A 23,132-nucleotide genomic window follows, 5' to 3' on the forward strand; every position below is an offset into this window, starting at 1 on the left:
AGGGGGCTTACAACAGGCTGGCTCTCCCCATCCCACCCAGAGCTCCTGCCTGGGGGTGAGGCTGGGGTGCTGCTTGTGTCTGTGAGTTTGCAGAAATTCCAGGCAAAGATCAGTTCTAAGCGAAACTTGGATTTAAAATGGACTATTTTTCTTCCAACACCGCTTCTGAAAATACACCCACGGATTACTGACACCGAAGGCAAGAAACTGCTCTGTTTAAAAGTAGGAGAGGGGGAAAAATCTTGCAGAGGGGAGCTTGTCAGACCCTTCCTCTGGAATGATTAGTCTGTCTGATACCTGGCTTGTTCTTGTCTGAGTTCCTCCTCAAAGTCTTTCTGAAGTAGTTCCAGGGCTTTGCAGTGAAAGTTGCCCCCCTCCCCCCCTCTCTCTCTCTCTCTCTCTCTGGGCAGGTCTTCCGACAGAGCTTTGCAGAATTTGCACAGTCATGCCCATCCATATGCATTCATGATACACGCACATACATGTCTGTATGTACTTCTCTCCTGGTATATATGTGCAGTGGCCCCTAATAATACACACCCACAGTCCTGGGACTATGAAGATAAAGGCTTGGGGATTGGAGTTCAAGGGCGTCCTCTGACTCTTGGTCATCGGTGGGTCACATAGTAAGTCCAGGGCTTCCTCATACAAGCAGCCCTATGAGAAAATGAATGGACAAAAGCACTCACTCACTTGAACTGATTTTAAAAAATCAGCACTCTCATCTTCTAGGACACCTATTAGAATTAGGAACGGTGTCGTGCAAAGTCACGTTATGAGAAGGTCATAGGTCATGTTATCCCAACATCTCTTCCGGCTGGGTCATCCTACATGGGCCCCACCCATGTCTGCAGGTCTTCAGGAAGCCACACTGGCTTTCCCAGCCTCTATTGTCTAACGTGTTAAGTACCTCTCAGTCATGGCTCGAAAGAGCCTTTAGAGAGGGTGTGTTCTATGTCACCTCTCAGTCCTGAATCATGTTCATTAATGTCACTAACACTCCCTGTTAATCAGGCCAACACTGAATTCCCCTGGTGATGGTATTTAAACCCCGTTTCCTGCCCTGAATGATTGAGATGCAACCTGGGCTCTGACTCTGCCATTTTCTGATGTCAAAAGTCGCTTGTGAATCTTAGCAGGAGCTGGGTGACTGGCCTGGAGGATGTAATTATCTTCCTGGCTTCTCGACTGACCATCTGTCTTCAGCACACACGGTCATCACATGTGCAGCGGGACTCTCCGACCCTCCTCCCTAGCACACAGGACAGAGCAATGAGACGGGTCTCTAGAAATAAAGCTTGGGGCAGGAAAGAGAGATATTTTATATAGAAACAAACTGGGACGGAACGAAGCTACTTCTGCAAGTCTGAGCTCATCCAGGCTGAAGCCCGTCAAAGGTTTTCTACCTCCTAAAGTCCTGAGCCCCATGCTGGGTTGTGTTGCAGAGACAAACGGGACTTCTTCTGCTTTATTCTAAGGACAGACGTGAGATGCTGAGAGAGAGTTGGAACTATGGAATCCATGGATCTCAGCTTCAGGACCACAGATGTCTCCAAGAGCACAGCCATGGAAGATCCTAGTATCTAGTGGCCAAGATGTGCAAACAAGGATGTTCCCAAGAGCAAACATGAGGCTGAGGCTATTCCCTGAGGGTTACGCGGAGGGCATGATGGGAAGTTGGGTAGAGGTGAGCCCCAGGCTGACTTTGTTGGACACTGCAGCTTTCGAGGCAGCAGCCAACGGGTCTGCAACTCAGCCAGAATGCATTTAACCTGACTCGTCTCCAGGTGAGGGTCCGTGAACAAGCTGTGGGAGGAATGGTTCATAATCCAACAGTGTAGCCAGAGAGGAAGAATACAGAGAGAGAAGCCTTGCGGCTGGCCAGTCCTTAGTGTTGCTGGCCGAGGTGTGGGGGTGGGCTCAGCAGAACTCCTCTCAGGAGGATTCCCCCATTACATAGCACCAAAAGCCTTAGGTGGGCATGTGGGGTCCAACTGGACCGGTATATGGACTATGTGGCCCCTGGGGAAAGACCATAGGCTCAATCCAGTTATAACTAAAAGATTTGCTAAACCATTTTGAAGCCAAATCTCAGGCATGCCGTGAAAGAGGGGAACAGGAAAGGTTCTTTTATAAAAGGTAAAGCCACAAGGAGACCTTTAGTATTTACACAAGCAAGAAAAACTAGTCTGTTTGGCCAAGTCAAGTGGTTAAGGCAATGCGAAAGAATCTTTGGGTATTTGCAGAAGCAAGTTACAGAAGCCAAAAAAGCCATTAGTCATACCATAACAAGTAGAGGGTCACAGCTATTCATTTTTGGATGAGGGGAGGGCACTGAGTCAGGATTACTGGGGATTTATCTTCCAGGGATTGGAGGTTGAGACAAACTGCTATTGGGTACCAAGGTGGATGCCTGGCATATAAAGGAGTTTCTTTAGCTTTCATATGCCCACTGGCTCTGGATTATATCAATCAAATCACTGATTCACATTTACACAGGGCTGAAGGTTGATGTTTTCATTAATCAGTTCCCAGTCCCATTCTTGAGTAACCCTTTCTGTGGTGTTTTAACAGGAAATTGTAATACCGAAGGAGCCAGGAGGCCAGCATGAGCTTGGTTGTGCTAATTAGCACCATAGACAGTCATTTGTCCCTTTGGACATCAATGGGGAAATGACTCATTTGGTAGAAGGGAACTAGTTAGTTTCCTCTGGACCTAGCGTTCCGGCATTTTGTTAATGATCAGGGACAAGAAGTCTCTTCTGTAACTGCCTCTCAGCTGAAATAGGACAATACCATTAGCCCCCCACGATGGCTGGAATGCCAAAGTCCTGGAGAGACCAGCCACACCAGACCTGCTGCCCATGTTTGCCTGAACCACCCATTGCTAGGGAAGGGTAGGGAGCTTTGGAGAAGTCTGGAATGCTGGTCCAAAGCTGGAGTTCAAGCTGATAGGAAATTTCATCAGAAGCACCTGGTTTACATTGGCTTCAAGTCTAGGGCTTGCTGGTTTCGAAGGATCACCTGAGGCTGGTGTGTTTGGAGCCATTTGCAGCCTTTATCTGATCAGGAGCCTGCCGGGACAAATGTAGACTAGGAACAGAGGGTAAAGTTAAGGAGCTTAGGGGGAAATCTTAATTCTTTTGATTTAGTTACTTTTTTTTAGAGCTTTATAACTTGCATTTACATATCTTAAATCATTTTTCAGGCTCTTATAGCTTATTTAAGCCTTTACTTTTATAACTTGCATTTATGTATGCTATATTACTTTCTTAGACTCTTTTCACTCACTTAAACGTTTTACATCCTTAGACCTTTACAATTTGCACCCCAAATCATTTCCCTAGAACCTCATAACCTTCAGAAGCTCCAAATCTCTCTTAGCCAGGTAAACAGTATGAGTCTGTCTTTTTCAGGAGGAGACCTAGTAACCTAGGAAAATCAAGGCCCAATTTTTTACGTGTGAAATAGACTGACAAGACAGCTACAGGCCTGGGGGAGGAGGGGCTCTGTTCTTGCTGTTGTTAAACTAGTAAAGTTACAGTTAGCCATCAACATCATCAGAGCTTAGAGAAGGGTAAATTTGAGCAGAAAGTATAATTCAAATGGCCTTTGTGTCAACTGCAGAGACCTGCCTAGTTATCCAAGCTTCCTCCATGATGGGCTTGAGGATAGAGGCCAATGGTCTTTGGCAGTCACACAGGACAGCGTGAAGTCTATCATGACCATATAGGGCAACATTAACCTTCAGATGCCAGACCCAGAAATGAGAGAGAGAGAGAGAGAGAGAGAGAGAGAGAGAGAGAGAGAGAGAGAGAGAGAGAGAGAGAGAGAAGAGAGATGAGTGTGTGTGAGAAATGAGTGTATATGTGTGTGAGAGATGTGTGTGTGTGTGTGTGTGTGTGTGTGTGTGTGTGTGTAACTTGAGAGTCTGGCCTACCTTGGGAGACAAAGAGGGGCAGTCAATTCTCCCATGTCCTGTTTGTCCACAGTTTGGGCAGTGTCCTGTCAGCAGGCAATAGAGCATTTCTTTGCTCAGTGGTTAATTAGTGTTACCACAATCTAGGTGGGAGTCATTTGGGCCCCAATGTCTTCTTTGAAGGAGACTTGAGGACTTCCAGTAGGAGCTGACAGTATTGTCTACTATGGGAAACTTTTATAGCATTAAATATGGCATTTAATATGACATTATTCAGCAGTACGCTCAGGAGCTTGAAAAGCAATGTTTAATTTATTGAGTTACTCGATTTTAAACAAATTTCCTGTGATTTTAGCTATTTGCTTCAGGCTTAACCTTGAAAACATACACAGAAGCTAAACAAAGCTCGTCCCTGAAAATGGATTATGTTTGTGCTTTGCATGATCACAAGTATAGTTTTGATCATAGTAATGAGCACATAGTTTGATCATTAAAAATCTTTGATCTTTTATAAGGTGACTGGACATTATCTTGCATGTCCTTATTATCTTTGATAGTTCATAAAAAATCAGCAGCTTTAATAAGGTTAGGATTTTATAGTTTTATTCCTGTTAAGTGTTAGTTTTAAAAAATTAATATGTTTTTGAATTTGAACTCTGGTATCAAAATGAAACCTTAAATTCTAAAGTGCAGCCCATAGAGAGATTGGGAATTTTATGAAACCATAAATATAGTCCACAGAGCGATTAGAAATCTTATTTTTTTTCATCCTTTCATAGTGTACCATTATAGAATATCATAGTTTCCTGTATGACTCCGTTTTATCCAAATAACTAAAGGTAACAAGGTTATCAAAGGCAGAGAGGAAACACATACATCTTCAAGTCAGTCATTGTTGGCCTGAGTAGGCATAACTAAATAGTAAGTGATAAGGGATAATAAATAAATAAGGGATTTATAGATCGTATTTGTTAAATATATTCTATTCATTCAACACATGTTGGGGTTCTTAAATCTAAAATGTTTAGGACAAAAACCATCCAATAGGAAAATATCCATCTAATCTAAAATATCATGAAGGCCTGCTGCTTCCTTAGTCTGAAAGGGAGACAACAAGAGTTGATTTTAAGTTATATATAAACACGTAGTAGTAGACTGAGATTACCATTCTATAGGTTTTTTAATTATTAACATTTCCATGGTGAGTCTTAAGCTAACTGTTTTGCTCGGAATTTTATAGTTCTCCCTTGACCCCTTCCCAGCACTAGTCTTACAAATTCTGAGAGAAAGAAAGTTTACATTTCAGCAAGAGCTTTGAGTATCCTTGACCTTGAACAAGGGAACATTTCTTTGTAAACAAGAACCAAGAAGGGGGGAAGACATCAAAGAACTAGACATTTTAATTACATTTAGCCATCCAATTTTATGTAAGTCCCTTTTGATCAAAATATTTAAATTAAATAATATGAGAAATATAACAGTAACTAATACATTTACCATTTGTTGCTAGAAAATTTTCCTTAGAAGAGATTAGACAATGTCTGGAACCTCACCCAGTATAGATAACATTGTCACATAGGTGTTCCCCTCCTTATTCTTAATGTTTAGGCTGTAGACCACAGTTTTTCCAGAAAACCTTGGGGCTTCATGCAGTTAGGGCCTAATTGTATTCAAACAATTATAATTTTTGAATTGAAGCCGTCTCTTGGCATCAAAATAAAACTTCCAATTCTAAGTTGTATCCCACAGAGAGATTGAGCACTTGATGAAATCATAAATATAGTCCACAGAGAGATTGGGAACCTTATTTTATTTTGACCCTTTCATAGCGTGCAGTTATTGAATGTCACAGTTCCCTTTATACCTCAGGGAGGAGGGAGTGGATGCTTAGGTGAAGGGCCAATGACCTTGCCTATCTCCTTCTTTCGAAGGAATATTAACTTTTAACAAGTCCAGCTCTGATTATTTTCAGCAGGTGTGTCTGGAGTTATTACTGAGAAATTTTAGACAGGGTTTTATTTTTATTTTATAACCAGTTTGTGTCTGCAGACGGAGGCAGGCGACCTGAGAAGCTTAGCAAGTATTTTTTCTTATAAAGTTATTAAGCTGCAGAAATATATAATATCTGTAACTCAGAGGCCATTAAACAGAAGACCATAAAACCCAGATGTCTACAGGAACTCTGAAAATGTTGACACCAGGTTGTTTTTTTGTTTTCTTCGTGGATTTTCGTTTTACATATTTTTGATCACATCCAGTAAGCTTACAAATCTTAAGGTACTGATACTTTATATTTTAGCTGTTTTAAACCACTTAGTACTGTCTTTTCTATCTCCTAGCGTTAGATGGCCTTATGACCTGAAACAGAAAATTCGAAGAAAAAAAATTTAAACAGAATATATGCTTGGGTTAGGAGAGGGGGGCCTTACTAAACTCCAGAGCCAGCTTTTTAATAAACATAGAAGATACCTCTAAATGACATCAGAAGCCCCGAAAAAGCAAACCCAGTTATCAGAGGGAGAGATAAGAGCGAATTGAGCACAAAGAAGGCTTAGAGATAAGAAATTCTGGGAGCTGGCCAGCTGCATCAGCTTGCGAGCAGCAGGTGGCAGAACAAGGACCTTATGGTGCTTGGGGTGCGGCTGGGAGTCAGGAATGCCTACATCATCCCAGCCCAGTGGCATGGGGAGTAGTGGTAACCAGAAATAGAGGCCAGCTGGGAGGTAGATTAAATAGAAAAAAAGGAGCCACCCTTTGGAAGCAGAGTAAGGGCAAAGGATTGCAAACAGGGGGACATAAAGAAGTGCCTGATGTACCTGTGGGACTTAAACTGCAGGCTTCAGTGAGCCAATGAGAGAGGGACAGAGATGGAGCAAGCTAGAAGGAGTGAGCTCCCGAGGGGAGCTAGAGTAGAAGCAGCCAAGAGCAGTCAGGCTCTCACTGTATGTGGGGGTTATACTTGCTAACCTTTCCCTAGCATCAAATCGTGTCCTCCCAAGTGTCTGCCTCAGCAAAAAAAAAAAAAAAAAAAAAAAAAACCTCTCCTGTGTCTGCTTCAGCAAAATATCCTCAAAATATCCAGCAAAATAAGGCAGCTTCCAGAAAATCATCACATGACACAACTGAACCTCCCAGAAAACCAAAAATTTCCACCTCAAACAACAAAGAACAATGGGAAAAGACGGTAAGTACAGCAATACAATCTGGAAGACCAGATGAACTCAGACATGTGGTAGCCATCTTCAGTCATAGTTCCAAATCAGAACAGGAGGGTGTCCCTTTTGCCCCAGAGGCTGAGTATATGATCATGTCTGATAATGTCTTGTCTCCCCAAGTATCTGGACTCCAAAACAGAACAAAACAACCCACTGATCCACCCAACCTTAAAAATCAAGTTGGCTGGCAATTCTTACTTTCATTTTGCATAGGATCCCTAGATCATGTCTACTTTGGACTTGCCCTCCCTAGGGACTGTTTCCTACTAGTGACCTTTAATTTGTGACAGCCTTTAGTCTAGGCTTCCTAAGGCCAATCAATTCCACTTTTAGGCTTGTTCCCTCTAGGATCTACCCTAGATCTCTACCTCAGGGTTCTCCCTGGGCCCTCCAAATGTTATGGAGTTTGTGGCTCCTGAGAAAAGACCATAGACTTAGTTCAATTATAATTACAAGATTTATTGACTCTTGGCATGTTGAGAAGGTGGAGAATGGGCCTTTTTTTTTGTGGGAGGACCTCAAGAAGACCTTCAATGTCCATGCAACATAGCAAAAACTGGTCTGTTTTGCCAAATTAAGTGGTAAAGACAACTCAAAACAATATTTGGTTACCTGTGTAAGCAAATAACAGAAGCAAAGAAACAGCAGTTAGACATATCTGATCAAGTATACGGTCACAACTATGTATTTTTGGGTGGGGTCTCACTGAGCCAGGAATCCTGGAAATTTATTTTCCAGGGACTAGAGTCAAAGACAAACAGCCAATGGGTATCAAAACCAATGCCTAGCAGGAAGTCAAATTTCTGTAGGCACCACACAGGTAGGACAGAGGAGTCAGAAGGAAAGTTACAGGGACTGAGCAATGAGGTGGAATTCTCCAGAAGGATACAAGAAGACCAAGTCATCAATCAGGAAGGGGTGCTTGCTGATGTACAATGGTTCTTGGTTTAAAACGCAAGCCCTGGTAAGAGCAGTGGCCACCCGGGAAGCATTTGTGGAGGAGTTGGCTACTTGGAAGACGTCAGAACCTCTGAAGTAACCCAAGCTTGTTTTGCTGGGAAGAGTTCCCTGACTTGGGTGAGCATTCTGCGGCAGACTCTCTCCCTTATGGCCCTGAGAATTCCCCTCTTAGAACAATGCAGATGGAAGGGGAGAGGCCATGGGTGCAAACACTGTGGACACGAGCCTGTTTCACTGTGGCAAGTGGTATGTTCCCTAGTAAGGGGCAGGATGAAGAACTGGAATGTGACCCGAGGCCCTAAATACAGAAGCTACACTCCTCTTCAGGTGATAGGTCATGCCCTGGGCTAATTCACACTCTCCCACTCCTGTCCCAAAAGAAAGTTTGAGGCTGCCAACCACAGATGTGGGCTCCAAGTGAACTGGGCTTTCATGTCTGGTCCTGGGGGTTCTACCTGGCTCTTCTCCTGACCAGCATCCATGTAATTATTTACTTCAGAGAGAAACCTACTTTTGAAGCTTGCTGCCATTGGCTTCCTGTTCTCTGGGAGCTCTAGATAGAGAATGCATCATGTTCCCCGAGGCCAGGGGAAAAGGAAGGAGAAACTCAAAGAGATAAGGCTGTCGGTCAGAACTCTCCAGAAGCAGGAGCCTACTAAGTCGAATAACACGACCCACAGCACACTGGAGACCCTGCTGGGGAGTCCGCGCTGTGAGAGCCACACATGAAATGGTCGCATCAAAGAGCATGGCACTGTTACAGGCCTATGTCGCAGTCGTCACAATGCGCACCAAGAATGAAGGCCAGGATGATTCTCAGACTTTAACCCCAAACCACACAGCGCACAGTGCACTCCCGCCTCTCATGCCCTCGGTGTACTCCATGCCCTGGCTGCAATGCTTCTAGCTTTGTGATGTCCCCCATGGCTGTGACGGAGTTCCTGACAAAAGCAGGTTAATGGGAGATGTGCAACCTTGGGCCTTTCCATCCACGTCCCAGTTTCCAAACAGTCTTATGAATACATGCCTAGGCCTCGGCTAGGCTTATTCCCCAACTATCTCGTAACTTATTAAAACCATTTATACTATTCTATGTCTGCCCCATGGCTGGTTACCTCTCCTCAGAGATCCTCCGCCTCTGACTATCTCCCAGAGTTCTAATCTTTCTACCAGAACTACCACCTTCCACTTCCTTCTAATAGGAAACCAGGTTTTTATTAGCAGGTGATGCTTCTGCACAGTACACAAGAGACTATCCTTACAAAGAAGGGTTCATTTGAACAATTTGAAGGTGACACAGGCAAGGTGACAGAACTGTGACACAGCCAGTCATATTACATCCACAGTCATGAAGCAGAGGCAGTGGGGCAGGGAGGGAAGGGGGAAGGAAAGAAAGGGGAAGAGAGGGAGGGGAGAAAATGCTGGGACTCCACCCCCTGGAGTGGGTATTATCCAATTTAACATGGGTCTTACCACTTACTTAACCTAAGGGAAAAACCCCTGACTGACGTGCCCAGAGACTGGTCTATTCGGTGATTCTAGAGCTACTTAGTTGACAATCAAGATGAACAGACACAGATGAGTTAATTCCATAGAGAAATCATCTAAGAAAACCTAGCATGGTAGGCTTAGAGTCACCGTGTTGGTAGTAAGACACCTTTCTGGGCTCTGAGGCTTCAAAGCTGGGCTCCCAATGTGAGCGGATCTCAGCAGCCCCACCCTCGCCTGGGGAACAGTGAGAGCAAGCCAGGGGGCCAGCATCAGGGCTGCAGCCAACGCTGGGTAGTTACAGTGCTGAGAGGACAGCGGTGTGGAGAGTGCACTGGACCTGTGTGTATCAGTGTTGCACGCACGAATTGTACACGGGCAGTGTGAATCCCACACTGTGCAGCACGTACCTGAGAGCTTGGCCAAGACCTCATGCTGCGGTCCACTCACAAGACTCTGACTCACAAAGCCCAAGGATGTGGATCTCTAATCAGCTCTTGAATCTCTGGTGCCCAGAATGAGCAAAGGGCCCAGCCAGCTTATTACCTGGCCAGATGGGGTAGAATTGTCTTGGACTAGACAGTTAGCCCTCACTCCCATCTTTAGCAACACTGCTGGGACAATATTGAGCCCAGACTTCCTCCAGAGGCTGTGCTGCTGGGAGCCTTGGAACCATTGCTTGGACCACGTATTTCTGTGGCAGATGAGCTGAGGGGTTAAGAAGGCAAATCTAGAGAGTCAGGTGGGCAAGGCTCTCCCCAGGGGAGCTGTGGCTAATACAAAATGCTCTATCAACATCCTAACAAGCAGGCATTTTGGACCTTTTGTGGCTATGCTCCAACCTCTCAGAGAACAGAAGAGCTTTTGTGTTCATCAGTTGCATTCCTAGCTGTCCCCGGTAGTTAAGACAAGTCAGTGAACATAATGGGTCCAGTGCACCCACCTCCCCATCATAAGCTCTCCCTTGCTTCTGCCTCAACTCTTTACCCTCCCTGTACTCACCAGTTCCCCTTCTCTTGATACCAGGCAGGGGCTCCCATCCTGCAGGCATGTGGCCAATACCGTGACATCAGGAATTGCACAGTTGACAGGCAGAGAAGCTGGGAGCCAGTGAATCAGGTCTACCTCCTTGTCTGGGAAGTGAAGAGAGAATGTACAAGAAGGGGGAGGCTGCTTATTGACTGGACAGAGGGAAGGGGTGGGGCTTGGGGTTCTTTCACAAAGGCCCAGAAGGTTGTGATGCTGCTACACCTGAGACCTGATTCTTTGGGAGGCCATGTGGTTATTGTAAGCCGAGTGGGCACTTTTGAGCCTGTGGTTGTTAAATGGTCATTGGCTGGATCGTTGACTGGATGAGCTGGCTTCCTTGTATATGTCTATTCCCATTTTGTCTCTCACCCTCTCTCTTTTCCCCCACTCCTTCCCTTCCCCCTCTCTCCTCACCCTTCTTTTCTTCCTCTTTTTCTTCTAATTCTTTGGTAGGCAGGTGAGGTTGGGTGGGTGGATTCATGTTCAGTAGGTGCCAGTGCATGTGTATATGTGTGCACAGGAATGCAGAGGCCGCAGGTTAACCCGGCTGGCTTAGCCTAGGCTAGCTGTCCAGCAAGACCCAGGGATTGTGTCTTCCCAGCTTCCTAGAGTTGGGGTGACAGGTGTGCATTGCCACACCCAGCATAGGCTGCCGTGTCCTCACGTTAACAGCCGAGTCATCTCCCCAGTTGGCGGGTCCATTTTTGACGAGCCAGATCCAAACCTCCTCGGGTCAATTCTGGAGACTTTGACCGGAAGGCAGCTTTAGCGCTTTGCTATTGGAGGACTGCGTCTGTCCAAGCATTGACTCATTACCCTTGTGTTCTATTTCAAGGTCATTTCTGACATTATTTCCCTCTGTCCCCAAAGGTTTCCAGAGACTTGCATCTGACTGACACAAGCTGTGCTTTTATCCCCGTGTGGAGGAAATGTCTGAGAGGGCAACGCAATGCAGCGGGTTCTAATGAGTATAAAGGTGCATGCAGCCCAACGTTCTGGCAATGATATCAGAGGTGATGACACTCACCTGAAAACCCAGCATTTCGAGGGGGAGACTGAGGCAGGAGAGGTGAGTTAGGGGCCAGTCTAGACCAGGCAGTGAGATCATCTCAATAAACGCAGACCATCCCTGTCAAGTGACAGATGTTTCCATCCACTCTGTCACTCTCAGGTGTCCCTATGCTCCACCATTTTTATTCCTTGGTCCTACTTTGGCTCTGTGACGCCTGTCAACAGCTGGCACTGCCCACTTTGCCCACTGGTGATTTCACTGCTGGTCTCTCCTTTACAGTGAACCGGATTGAGTTTTTAGGACGTCGCTTTCATGCCAGTGACTCTTGTTTTTAAGAATTTAAGAACGATCTGTAAGAACAGAAAGCTAACGTCCCAGTTAAGGCGCTAAAGACAGTTTCTGGTGTGTCTTGAGTGAGCGCTGGCTGCGGGAGGCTTCGGACTCTTTAGCAGAGGAAACCAGACAGATTCATCTCTATGATACCCCGTGAGGGAACATCAAAGCAACCCCCTCTTTTCATCTACGCACTGCCGCTCTGCCTCCCTCCCTCCCTCACATCCTAGGGCACCAGAGCGGTTTTCTTGCCACTGAGCTCTGCTTGAGTTCTTCTCTGTTTTATTTTCAGAAGCCACTTGCCAGGGACAAGAGGACTCCCAGCAGGCCGCGTGGTTTAATCAGCAGAGATGTTCTGAAATACAACGGCTTTCCAAGCTTGCTTCCTGGAGAACACAGGTGACTTCAGAGACATTACCTCCCTCGGGCTGCCCAAGTGAAGCCAGAAATAGATAAGCCACGGGCAGGTAGCAAAAACACATGGCAGTCACCTCTTGGGCCTGGTGGCTTTGCTCAGCAAGTCGGTTGCAAGTAGAATGTAGCATTTGACAACAGCCCAAAACGTCGGTCCACACACGGCATCTACATGTCCATCAACCCTATTAGACCACGGACTCTCCAACTGCCTCTCTTCGTCTTTCCCAGGAATCAGGACACAAGCCACTGGAGCTCCGTCTAGAGAAGAGTCTTGGTAAAATGTGTCATGTGCCAAGAACATGCATGCAATCTCAGTTTGGGGAGGCTTCCTGTGCACAACTAGTGGAGAGCCGAAAGCCGTGCTAGCTCGCGGTGCTTCCGGGAGGTTGGGAACTCTGCTTAGCCAGCAGTTGTCTGCCATCTGTCTTCCAAGCTCGCAGGGTCACCTGGTGCCAACCTCGGCTCTGGAAAATGTCTTAGATCTTCTTTTCAGTCACTCGTGCACTAGATCGGCCGGGCGGTACTCACTCTTATCCCAAAGCAGAAAACGCACCGACCTGAACATGAGTTTTACACATTGCAGTTGCCACCCTCTGTTTTTGTTTCCAGAGTCCAATGGCAGTATGCGTTCCTTGGAATCAACACTTCAAATAGCAGGGCTCTTCCAAGACGTTTCTCCCCAGAAACTGAAGAAAAGCAGCTCCACTCTGCCCTCCTCCCCCATATCCCAGCACAAGGTGACTGAGGTTCTAATGGCCAAAGTTGGAATTTCTGGTTTCACTGGATGAAGGAGTTCATTGGAGAAGCTCCGTTGTGTCATGTGATGCTTTTCTGGAAGCTGTGTTGTGAGAGGATGTTTTGCTGAGAGCAGACATGTGGTGTTGTTTTACTGGAAGCCGTCTGGTGAGGGGGCACGTGATGTTTTGCTGGAGCAGACACTTGACAGGACCCATGATGTGCGGAAAGAGTAGAGGAAGAACCCACAGACAGCGGATGGCTCTCTGGCATTGGTTTTCGTTGCCGGTCTTCGTTGGGCTTGACTGACTGTCTTCACTGATGACGCTCTGGCATTGGTTTGCCTGATTTCTCGGCTGGTCATCTCTTGTCATGACTTCATAAAGAGAAACGCACCAAGGAGCTTCTGGTGCTGTCTGTTTCAGCTGCTTCTTTTAGCTTTAGCAGACTCATACTGATAGTGGTTTCTGCTGCTGCTGCTGCTGATTCGCGTTTGGTGTTTTGCTAGAGGACTGGACTGCTGACAATGAAGATTGGAATCACCCTAAAGAACTATTTCTAAACAGGTCCTATTAGCCATCTTCCATTCTTACTTTTGGTCGGTGGGCTATAAGGGAGTGCTTAAGAACATTTATTAAAGTAGGTTTGGAAAAATGTAAGCCTACAGTGCATAAGCTATCCCAGGATGAGTTCATCTCAGGATAACTCTCCCTCTCCCTCTCCCTCTCCCTCTCCCTCCCTCCCCTCTCCTTCTCCCCCTCCTTCTCCCTCTTCCTCTTCCGCTCCCCCTCCCTCCCCCTCCCCCTCCCCCCTCCCCCTCCCCCCTCCCTTTCCTTCCTTTACCCTTTCTCTTCATCTTCAACCATGAGAAGATAGAGTCCCAAGGCCCTCACCGGCTGTCTCCTTGACCATGGACTTTCCAACTTCTAGCACCATGAGCTAACTTCTCTTGTTTATAATATTGTCATAACAGCTGAAAGTGCTACAGCTCAGGCAATAAGACCTACTGGCTTCTCTCTTCCTTCAGCAACTTTCCCTGTTACCCCTCTTACCTTACTACACCCATTTCTAGCCATGAACAATTACAACAGCAAAGAAATGCTAGCGAGGCTCCGTGGAATATTCCCTTGCTTGTCATCCATGATGACTTAAGTTTTGAGTCAGCATTAGTTTATCTTCACTCATTGATAGGCATGTATGTGCCAGGGTGTGTGTGTGTGTGTGTGTGTGTGTGTGTGTGTGTGTGTGTGTGTGTGTGTGTGTGTGTGTGTATTTGGCATGCATGTATATGCCTACGAGAATCTTTCATTGAGTCCTGGAGCTCACCAAGCAGGTAACACTGGCCGCTCACCAAGTACCAGGTGCCTACCTGACTCCGCCTTCCCAACTGTGAGATTTCAAACATATGTTTCTACGCCATCTTAGTTAGGGTTTCCATTGCTGTGAAGAGGTACCATGATCACAGCAACTCTTACAAAGAAAAACAGTTATTTGTGAAACCGGCTTACAGTCTCAGAGGTTTAGTTCATTATCATCATGGTGGGAAGTATGGCAGCGGGCAGGTAGACATGGTGTGGCCAAGAGGAGATTATCGTCTGCTCTGGGTGGAGCCTGAGCACAGGAGGAGACCTCAAAGCCCATCCCCACCATGATGTGCTTCCTCCAACAAAGCCACGCCTACTCTAACAAGGCCACACCTCCTAACAGTGCCACTGCCCACAGGCCAAGCATTCAAACACATGAGTCTCTGGGAGCCAAACCTATTCAAACTACCACACATGCCTGACTGTTTCATGTGATTTTAGGGATCCAAGTTGGGTCCTTGTGCTTACATGCCAAGCACAATCAGCCTTGTTACTTGCCCTGATAGCTTTGCCTATTTTCTTACAAGCATCTTATGGAGAGTAGGGACTTGCATCCTTTTGTGTGAGAAGAAAGCAGAGAGGGAGTCAATGACAATGGCAGACGGAGGTAATCCCCCTCAGAGGAGGGCTCTGCTGAGTCCAGGCTTCTGGCACTGCAACTCAGTATCGTCCACAATGTTCACTCCCAAGAACAACGTCACACGGATGAGTCTCCTCCCAGTATTGATACTAAAAAAGAATCTTGTAATTGGTTTAAGTAAATTTATGATTTTGTGTTGGTCAGCTGTACTCCTAGCTGTCCCCAGACTGAATGCTGCCTGTGGGTTGGACATCTATAGAAAGAAATAGTACAGGTCGGGTCTTCAAAACCTCTAGGGATGAACGGATTTGTAACTTTTAAGAGGGTCAGATGAATCACTTTGTAACTCTTAAGAGGTTCAGCTGAATCACAGAGGAGGGGGCGGCAATTGCAGGAAGCAGAGGTAAGAGAGGACCTTGAGTGAAGCCGTGTCTTCTGGACCTGACAGGGCCGCAGAACCTGTGAACTCAGCAGCTGAGGTCAACAGCACGTTAACCAAGCATTACCATCTGATAGTGGAATGGCCCGAGCTTCCTGCCCCAGCTCAGGAGCTATTGACAGTGGGTGACTTCCCCGGGGAGGAAGGGTGGGTTTCTTTTTAAGAGTGCGGTCCTTGTCAGATGACCCCACACCCATGAAAACAGGCGCAGCAAAGATTAGAATGGACATTTGGGAGGGGGTGAGAGTGGTGAATCATGAGCCGTTAGAGAGAAGAGCTGGAGGTGAGTCTGACCAGAATGCATCGTATTCACAAAGAATTATTAAAAGTCCCATATTTTAAAAAGCGGTTTAAAGGCAGGAGAGATAGCTCACCAGTTAAGAGCACACGTTGCCCTTGCAGAGGACCTGTGTTCCCAGAACCCACTTGATGGCCTACAACTGTTCGTAACTCCAGTTCCCATCTATCCATGTGCTCCTCTGGCTTCCACAGGGGCCAGGCACAGATATAGTCCACATACATACATATAGCCAAAGCACAGGTACATATAAAATTTAAAAATATCCCTTAAAAACTTTTAAAGAGACTTAGGTGATACAATTTAAGAACATGGGAAACATTGTTTCCGTTTGACACATGGAGCTCAAAGCCTCCCTGAATCTCACTATCTAGGGCTGATACATCGGTGTAGAGGTGAGGCTTTGCCTCGCTTTGACTTTCTGGGAAGAGAGACAAATTGACAGAAGCATCGGGAGGTCCTTGCAGGTCTGCATGTAGCACCTACTCTTTCCCAGAGTCTCCAGGACCTGGCTCACGAGACAGCAAGGTTTGGGCTCCGGGATGCTGTCCCATCGAGGCTATAGGAATTACATACTGTGTTATTTCAGCTCCTTGTTACAGGAAACCTAGCATTTCCCTAATGGGAAACAATTGCCTCAGACTGGGCTCCGACTGCTTTATTTACAGTGCGGAACGCCGCTGCGTTCACCCTGCAATTACAGTGACACAACAAACCTTGGTGGAGCTGGCGCGGAACCTTCACCGTCATCCTGGCTTCCAACGCAGGAGACGCCAGGCAGGCTCCGCAGGCCGCCTGCGCACCTCTGCCGTGCCAGCTCTGGGCCTCTGAGAATCAGGCTCCATCAATGATTTCCCTGTGGCTAACAGACAAAAGCCAAGGAGCCCTTACTGAGTAGAGAGGCCCGGGTCCATTCTGATCCACTGCCTCAAAATCTCCATTGAAGGCCCCGGAATGGGAAACCCAGCATCAGAGATTCCCAAGAGCTTTCCCATGCGCACTCTGTGTCTGATTATGAGGACCAAAGCTTGGTACCCACAGAACAAAGGAACAATTTACCCAGGGTAAATAGCTCAGAGACTTTCCCACCAAGCTTTGGAGAAGCTGAGGGGCCGGTCTCTGTGTTCTGAGGTTACTTCCAGCTAGACAGCCTATCTGCTGATGGATACTTACCTGGCCAATGGGTAGGAGGTGACCAGTGTTTGCTCCTTTGTACACAGCACGTATTGGTTAGGGTCTTATTGCTGTGAACATACACGGTAGCCCAGGTAACTCTTATAAAGGACAATATTGAGTTTGGGCTGGCTTACAGGTTCAGAAGTTCAGTCCATTATCATCAAGGCAGGAACATGGCAGCATCCAGGCAGGAGGCAGGGTGCAGGAGGAGCTGAGAGCTCTACATCTTGTTCAATAGGCAAACGGAAGAAGAAGACTGACTTTCAGGCAACTAGGATGAGGGTTTTAAAGGCCACACCCACAACACTTCCTCCTACAAGGCCACACCTCCTAGTAGTGCCATCCCCTGGGCCAAGCGTATTCAAACCACCACACAGCATGTATCTGTGGCACACAACACTTTTTAGTTAGCAGCACTTTGAGCGTTTATTGAATACCTCCATGCACGTTCCCAGTATCTAGTCACAATGATGCAATCACAGGTTTCTCAATTTTAGTATATTCAAAAGCTAATTGAATACATAAGGGAAATAAGAAACAGTCAAGTTGTGAACGTACAGGCAGAACCCGGAAGGTAGCCAAAAGGGAAGGATGCTGGGAGATCTAGGGTGACCCGGAGGATCCTGAAGGGATGATTTCACCAAAGCCACCACATGGATGTGAATGGAGGAGGCCAAGAGCAGACAGAACAGTATAATCGTCATATGATGGAGAAAATGAATAAGTTAACAAACTGTTAGTCATTGTTCTGCAATATTTAATCAAACCCCATCTGGACAAAGGACACGGGATGCTGTCTTGCTCTGACGTATCATTTGTGAATCTTCTGCACATATGAGGTTTGAAGGTGACTGTGTACATTAAAGTCAACAACTCCTGAATAGCTGTTAAATATATGGGAATGATTATCCTAAGAACTGAGAAGTGGCAGATCCGGTGAAAGTAATGACCAAAAGATGACAGTTAAAATGGGGGAGGAGGGAAGAGGAAGAAGAGGAGGAGGGAGAGGGGAGATGGAGATGGGTGCTATGGAAAGCACCAGTAAAATAAGGAACTGACGTAGTAAGGAAAAGATGCTCCATAAGAAGAATCAGTCATTGGTGAGAAGTCAGAGGTCCCAGGTGTCTCACCTCCTCCCCTGTAAAAATCTGTTTTTAAAATGTGGGATGTGAACATTTTGAGTCTGGTGTTCACAGCACTCACAGATTCTGATCGCCTGTGGGACTTTCTGGACGTGAACTTTCAAGTGCAGTGTGAACTTTCCAGGGTTAGTAGACTGGTACCTTAACTCATCCCTTTCCAGAGGGATAGATACGATGCAGGAGGAGGCTCACTGGCAGGCTTCCTTCTGCTGGGGTCATAACACACTGCAATATAATGAGACCCAGGGAGACCCCGAAACCCTCAGCTTGAACAGTAGACTGAGCAGTGCCCTCCCTTCCTTCTCTTCTTTGCTGGGTGAGAAGCAAAGGCTGGCTTTCCTCAGAAGACCTGGCACAAAGTTTCGGCCCTACGCAGAGCCCCCACTTCTCTGTGCAAAGTAGATTCTCACAACAGAAAGAAAAATCCTTCCCAAGTAGAATGGTACCCAACTCTGGCTGCATGGAAAATGGCTTGTATGTGATCGGTTGGAAAAGATTACTGGATAGTGGCAGCTAGGGTTACCTGAAGTCAGGTCTAAAATGTTCTTGGTGAAAACACAAATGAACCTGAGAGCACACACACACAAACACACACACACACACACACACACACACACACACACAGAGGTGGGGGGGAGGGGCTCATGTTGTTTATCTTGGTTGTCAGTTTGATGAGATCTGGAATCAACTCGGGGGACAGCTTCTGGCACATCTGTGAGGGATGTCCTTGATCAGGTTCTCAGAGGCAGGAAGTGTGCGTGACATCTTCTGGGGCAGCCCCAGAGGACATCGGAGATCTGAGTGGAGACCTTTGCTATTTCTCTCACTGCCTCTGAATCTCACCAGCACGTTCATCTACGCCGTAAGGTCCTCTACCTGATTGCTACCTCTATGGCTGTGACTCCTTCACTGATAGCAGAACCCAGGTTCTTTAGCCTTCCATAATAAACAGACAGCCAATGGTTCTCCAGGAAGGCTCTGATTCTTCAGAACCAAACAGGGACTTCTGAAGCCTCCAGCCTCCTGGTCTGAGCAGCTACTCTCGACTAAGCTTCCCCAACATACAGACAGCCATTTTCAGACCCCTCAGACCATATCCTGAAAGCCAATTTAATAAACCCCTTTACTATGCATTTATTCTATTTGTTCTGTTTCTTTAGAAAACCCTGACCAATTCAGTGCTTGGATATGAACGTGTACATATGCACATGCGTTTATATTATTCATGAAGTCACTAAAAACCCTCAGTGTGGGAGGCTGACCTACAACAGTGCCAATATTATTTTTAAGAAATTTCTGAAGGTTTGGTAAGGTTTTTTTTGGAGACACAACACCAGTGTAGCAAGTCTGGAGGCAGGGGGATGGCTGGGAAGAGGTTGTATCCACTTCCTGCTGCAGCTTGATGGTCTTAGCCTCAGTACGTTTAGCCAGTCACACACAGAACAGTCTCACTGTATCAGGGCTTCTGGGTTACCCAAGCAGCCATGCTAACTAATAACAGTTAATTAAAATGAACCGTGTCCTGCTCCACCCCAGAGCACCCTGGCAAAGGAGGAAAGTTTTACAGAGCGGGGAAGTGAGCTGCCTGAATTTTGCAATAAAAGAGTCTTGGGTCCCAGGTACCTTTGCAGGTGGCCTGAGAAGTGTGCATTTAAGACGGAAACACCTGGTGGGATTCTTCAGCTCTCTGCCCGGTGGAGCGTCACACACCCAGCAGGAAGAGGTGCCTGGCTCTGTTTTGTTTGAAAACAGTTTAAGCTGCTGGTCATGAAGCTAAGGGCATGTGAGGAAGCTCAAACTTTCAGATGAGACAGCGGGAACTGAGGGCTAGGAGTGCGGACATAGGACTTCAGGACAGGGTAACCCTTGCCTCGTTTATCCCATAACTCATAGTTTGGTCATGAGGGTATTCTTCCCTAAGCCTGTGCTCAGGGGACTAGTCCTTGTTCCAACCCCCAGGACTCTTAGCACTTCAGCAAGAAGCCTTTTATGCCTGGCTTATCTCCGCAGGGTCCCCTTAGGCCCTCTCATAAGCTGGGCTGAGGCAGCCATCTTGGCCCGCACATAAATCACATGTATTTTTAAACTCAAATGGCTGCAACATTTTAGCTCTGCTTCTGTGCACCTCAGCAGTACCTTGTGAGAACTCTTTCAGGAGCTGCAGATCCCACTCGGGTACCTTTCAGGGATTTGTGTTATATAACAAGCACATCCTGTAGAAGTAGGCCAGATGCTTGCTAGGAAATTTTCAGAGCAACCAGGGCCAGCATACTTTGTTGTGTGGTAAGCCTACAAGGAACCACCACATGGACACTTAAAGTTGAAAGGAAAGTCTTTATTGCTGGCCAGGGTGGGTGGGTGCATAGGCGACTTGCCCAAATGACACAGCCCTGAACCCTTACAGCCATTTGTCTTTTATGCATGAAACCCACATCCTGCTTGGCACACTTCAGTTAGCAAGAAGCAGAACTATAGAAACCGAAAGGCAAGGTCAGTACGATTAGGGTTTACTCAGGGACGTTCCTGGAACTATGGAGTTAGTCTTTGTTTTTGCTTTGGCAGGAGCTGGGCCTCTGCGCTGGCTTCTCAGGTCACGTGTTGCAACTTAGTTCCTAAGAAATGGAGCCTTTCTTACAAAAGATACAAAAGCAAGCTTTGAAAAGCAGCAAGATGATTATATATATATATATATATATATATATATATATATCTTCTACACTTTCAGAGGCCCAAGCTCTGCCTCTGGTGTCTGTATTCATTGGGATAAGAACTCATTTTTTTTTTCTGCACCAGCAAATCCCTTCTTGTGGAAAACAAACCAGTTGTGACCATCGTCATCTTGTGCACAGGAAGCACATACTTACTATAAAAACTACCCTGAGAGAGTTTAAGATTGCTACTCACCGTTTGTGCAAGAACACCAAAGAGAAAACGTTAGGCAACACGTGAACTGCAGAGCCCAGTCCCACCCAGCATGCACCATGCTCTGGGCTTCTACTTTCCCTACTCAGGGTCCATCTCCTCACCCTCCACAGGGAACACTGAGATGAGCCCTTCAGAGGGGGTCCTGTACTCCCAGGCTGCCTCACACCTGGCTACTGAATCGCAGGAGAACAAGAAGTAGCCAGAAAGTTGGGTAGGCAGTCAATTATTCAGTTTCTTGGGAAGGCAGGAGATGGTATTGACTTAGTCCAATACCACAGCTCAAGCAGTGCGGACACAGCCAGATACCACTGTGTTGATTGTGTCTGGAAATCTGAACACCAATGCGTATTGTAGAACCATCCATGGGAAAGCACAGAGCTCCATACTGCCTTAAGTTTATGTATCTAGACTTGGGGGAGATTTAGTAGAACCTCAGGGCAAGGGAAGACAGTTCGTTTGGGAAGAGGCTTGCAGTGTGCATTAGTCAGGGTTCTCTGGAGACGACACAGAACTGACACAGTGAATGAATATTGTAGTGGCTGTTCTGGATTGTCAACTTGACTACATCTGGAATTGACCATATGGGCACACCTGTGAGAGATTATTTTTTCCTTAATTAAACCATTTGTGATGGGCAGAGCCACCTTTAATCCAGATCTTTTCAGATGGGAAGATCCAGCTTTAGTCCGGGCCCTACCTTCGGCTGGCAGCTTATGTGGGGAACATGGAAGAACCAGGCCTGTTCTTATCTCTTGCTTTCTCTCGCTCTCACTGTGAAGTCATCACCAGCATCAAAGGCCACTTCTTTGGAACTCTGGCCTATACTGAAGACCAGCTGTGATGTCCAGCCTCATGGAGTGAAAATCTACTGTATCCTTAGACCTTCCATTCATAGGCAGCCACTGCTGGACTAGCTGGACCACAGCCTGTAAGCCATTCTAATACATCCCCGTTCTATAGGTGGTGGCTTGAATAAGAATGGCTCCCATAGGCTCACATAGCTGAATGGTTAGTCACCATGGCATGGTACTGTTTGAAAAGACTAGAAAATGAAAAGCCGTGGTCTTGTTGGAGGAGGTACGTCACTGGTGGTGGGTTTTGAGGTTTCAAAATTCCTCGCCGGGCTAGCATTTTTCTCTGCTCACAGATCAGAATGCGGCCCTCGGCTACTTCTCCAGCACGATGTCAGCCTGCTGCCCTGCCTTCTCCTCACGATAAGAATGGACAGAGCCTTTGAAACAGCAATCAAGTCACCAATTAAATGCTTTCTTTTATAAGAACTCCCTTGTTCATGGTATCTCTACTACAGACACACACACACACACACACACACACACACACACACAGAGAGAGAGAGAGAGAGAGAGAGAGAGACAGAGAGAGAGAGAGAGAGACAGAGACAGAGAGACAGGGAGACAGAGAGACAGAGACAGAGACAGAGGCAGAGGCAGAGGCAGAGAGCAGAGACAGAGAGAGAGACAGAGACAGAGAGACAGAGACAGAGAGAGAGAGACAGAGACACAGAGAGACAGAGACAGAGACAGAGAGACAGAGACAGAGGCAGAGGCAGAGACAGAGAAACAGAAATAGAAACAGAGAGAGACAGAGAGAAAAAAGACAACCAGACCAGGAGTGGCCACCACACATTCACACACCTGAGCACATGTATCCAGCGACATATCACATGGTAATCGGACACTGGATCAGCAGCCATGGGCAAGCTCTCCTATGTATCCAAACAGAAGGTGCCTTAACCAGATTTACCTCCGGAGGAGACAGACCAGGTGACTTTCTAGTTTGTGTCCTTTGAGGGAGGAGGTGTCAGGCAGCAGTTGCTGAAAGGGGACCTGGAGACCCGGAACATCTCAGGCTGCAGACCCCCTAGGAGTCCCCTAGCCACCACACTCTTCCTGGCTTCAAGGACTCCTAGTGTCTTGAGTTTTGGTATCTGGGATGTCAGTGGGACCTCCAGAAATGCTGTGAGGTAACCGCCAGGAAAGACTGCTCAGATATAAATTTAAGCCAATCTTTATTATAATCTTTATTAGAAAATCTTTATTAGCCACAGGTGACTACACCGGATGTTCAGGATCCCACTGT

This window comes from Rattus rattus, chromosome 14 (genome assembly GCF_011064425.1).
Source record: "Rattus rattus isolate New Zealand chromosome 14, Rrattus_CSIRO_v1, whole genome shotgun sequence".
In the NCBI taxonomy this organism is placed as follows: domain Eukaryota; kingdom Metazoa; phylum Chordata; class Mammalia; order Rodentia; family Muridae; genus Rattus; species Rattus rattus.